The sequence below is a fragment of the Sinocyclocheilus anshuiensis genome, unplaced genomic scaffold (genome assembly GCF_001515605.1).
Source record: "Sinocyclocheilus anshuiensis isolate Anshui unplaced genomic scaffold, SAMN03320099.WGS_v1.1 scaffold985, whole genome shotgun sequence".
In the NCBI taxonomy this organism is placed as follows: domain Eukaryota; kingdom Metazoa; phylum Chordata; class Actinopteri; order Cypriniformes; family Cyprinidae; genus Sinocyclocheilus; species Sinocyclocheilus anshuiensis.
Genome location: NW_015557117.1, coordinates 28,259 through 31,431, shown reverse-complemented (window position 1 = coordinate 31,431; position 3,173 = coordinate 28,259). Strand labels below are relative to the sequence as shown.

Below are 3,173 nucleotides of genomic sequence, written 5' to 3'. Positions count from 1 at the left end.
AAGACAACAGGATGAGAAAATTACAGATTATCACTGCAAATAAAGTCAAAGATTACATCGTTTTCATGTTTTACTACCAGGGTGTATTTTTATACCAAGTGAAGTGAGTTTTTCTACACCCTGGAAAGAGTGCATCAGAGAAAAAGAGCTAAGTGAGATACAGAGGACAGTACAGGAAGAGGAAGAGACAGCAGAGAGGCAGAGGTGAATGCAGAGCGAGAAGAGTTTATTCAGCATGCTACAGAATAAAAGCACTACACCACACAGGGACCGTCAAGCAAGAGCTTGGTAGAAAAAAGAACTTTTAATTGTGCCGCTTCTATACTGAACTTTACATTCCTAAAGATGTAAAAACTTAATTCATGTAGAAAATGTACAGAACACCCCCCTTCCCCTTGTTTCCCAGGCCGAGACCACAAAAATGTCCATTTTCAGTAGAATCAGTAAGCGATTCTCGTACAACCACGAACAAGGACAATTAATGATCATTTATATGAGTGATGCCTGTTGGAAAGTCCGATTTTTTATTATTTTTTTTTTGTCTCCATTGATACAAATATTCCAGAGGTTGAATAAAACATTTTGTACAATGCAGAATAAAGTAAGACTAAAGGCACATTTACTTTGGTCCCAACAGTCCCTACATTAATGTGACATCACAACATCAAACATGGTCAATCTGACACATGCAACTGCCGAGATCCATCAGCACATGCTCTGATTTTCATCTAAAAAAAAAAAAAATGGGTAACAGAATTCACTGAAGCAAAAGTGAGTGAAAAATATCCAAGCAGGTACTATATGTCACAGATTGTGCTCCCCACTGTCAGAGTTTTGTTTACCACAGGTTTCAATTACAAAAAGTACCTTGGGTGCCTGATCAAAGAAGAAAAAAAAAAACACTACAGCCCGAAAATAAAACAAATTCACGAGATAATTTACAACTTGGAGTATGTTTCATCAAATCCTGTTACTTGTGTTCAGATTCAATTCAATAGATCATAAAAATGAGCTTCTGCCTCTGAATCAAAGCAAGCCGACTAGCTTTCAAAGCTTGAACTGAATTGGTTTTGAACAATGACAAGGTGAGGCCACATTGGGCAAGAGCAAAAACTATCACTTTCAAAAACCATCAAAACAACAAAGCAAGGTGACTGTAAAGGTTACGTTTTCTGTATCATCACACATAATGTGCCTACGCCTCTATAATGTGTAACAACGAGAGCAAAGGGATGGTGCTATTTTGCTAAGTAAGGCACATTTTTGTCAATCCATCCTAAAACAGAATAACAGCTGGCCATACACAAACAATAGAAGGATCAGATACAGAGCGAGTGTTCCTTTAAGGGCCATTCTCATTGAAGTTCTTGATATGGTGTTAAGGAATGACTGGTAAAAATTAATTCGACTTGAGGCTCCTGGGAGAGAGACAGGAAAGGTGACATAGCACCAGGGCATCCTCAGATGGTGGACTTTGAGAAGGACACTCTCAGGCGGTGGCCACGGCCCATGTCATAATTGTGAAGGTCGATGAGTGTCTGAATCGCCTCCTCCACTGTGGACATCTGCAGCAGAGCCATTTTGCGATCTCTAGAAAGTAAAAAAAAAAAAAAAACATGACGGTCAAAGCGACAACCTTGAATGTACATAAAAATGACTAAGAAATGGAATGCAGTGGGTTCTTACTGGAAAAACTTGAACGCTTTCACTGTACCACCGGAGTTTGAGAAGAGCAGTCGTAAATCCTCCTCTGTCACATTCTCACTGGAGGGGAAACAAGCAGTTATTAGCATTTCCTCAGAGTAAATGGTAAAATGCTATCATGATGCATGAACCAATAAAAAAGGAAAACAAATTTTCCTTGGTAGCCACATTTTAATCTCAGACTTGAACTGAAAGACACTGCAAGGGAAAAAACTGACAATTAATTTAAAAAGATGGTCAGCATTTGGTCCAAGATTTATGATTCCAGAATAATACACATGTATTAATAAAATGGCAAAACCTAGAGAAAAATCACCACTAGCATTCATTAGGACTGTACAAATCTGCACAGCTGCACAAATATACACAAATCTGATGTTCTCCGGAGGTTGGAAGCAACGTGGGATAAAAGAAAAAAAAAAGTTGGAAGGGGGGACAAAAATAATATACAGGTCAGTACATAGGAAATGCAAGAGTTTGGTCAGAAAATGGCAGGGTTGTCTTTTTTTTTTGCTTCCCCCGACTATGTTTAACAGTGCCAAACGTAGTCACCCGAGACCGAACGTGGGCAGGGCACATTTACTCAGACTAACTGCAGCACAGAAACACTGTGAGGAGGACAAAGCATGCAGAGCGCGTGGAAGGTTTTGGTATGAGAAAGCATTTAGGAAGAAAAAAACAAACAAACAAAAGATCAGCCTATAGCTGTAAAGGGGTGGGGCCATGCAGCGGGTAGGCATGAAAACCACCTTGCAGAGTTGTGGCATCAATAGAGAGCACGGCATGTCGACATGTAGAAAACTCCACAAATCCACAAGTGTTTGGGAAAACAAAAACCATGATGGGGAAATTACTGGGACACTTCAAAAAGACAAAATCAAAGTGAGAAAGAGTGTGAGAGAAATGAGAGGTGGGTGGGGCTACCATGTTTCATACCAACTTTGAATAGCTTAGAGAGAGGCAGTGGAGCATCAGGAGAGGAAGAGAGAGATACAGCTTAGAGAAAAGACAGTTAGATATTACTTCCAGACAGAGTGCTCGTGAAAAGGTGTGAGGGAGAGAGAGAGAGAGCCAGAGAGAGGGGAGAGGGGGAGAGATAAAGAGAGAGGAGAGACAGTGATCAAAATTTGCACAGAGGAGAGACTGCAGAAAGACCCTCCATTTTGACGAAAACCTTACTGAGAATGCTTTCAGTATATTTCTGCAAGTATAAATGTCACAATAGAGAACAAAGAGCTACAGGTTTTAATTCATTACTAGTCACTATCAATTCACTGTCAACTGCAAATATACTGAAATAACATTGAACATAATATATGAAATGCACTGAGGATGGAAATGAGACACAGGTCAATCTGAACTCATGTCAAGACAAGTCACCTGCTCATTGTTCATTTTGTGTGACTGAATACATCATTCTCAATCTAATGCACATTAGAAAAGTGACTGAAATAACTTTGAAATCAGCT

The 3,173-nt window shown here is 39.6% G+C and overlaps 1 long non-coding RNA gene across 1 annotated transcript; it reads right to left on the bottom strand.

The window, feature by feature from the left end:
• Window positions 1-285: 285 nt before the first annotated feature.
• On the bottom strand, window positions 286-1,962 carry LOC107677767 (uncharacterized). The gene is made up of 2 exons (XR_001632884.1): window positions 1,687-1,962; window positions 286-1,590 (listed from the first exon to the last, which is right to left on the bottom strand). It is a non-coding gene; the product is annotated as an uncharacterized LOC107677767 (long non-coding RNA).
• Window positions 1,963-3,173: the final 1,211 nt, after the last annotated feature.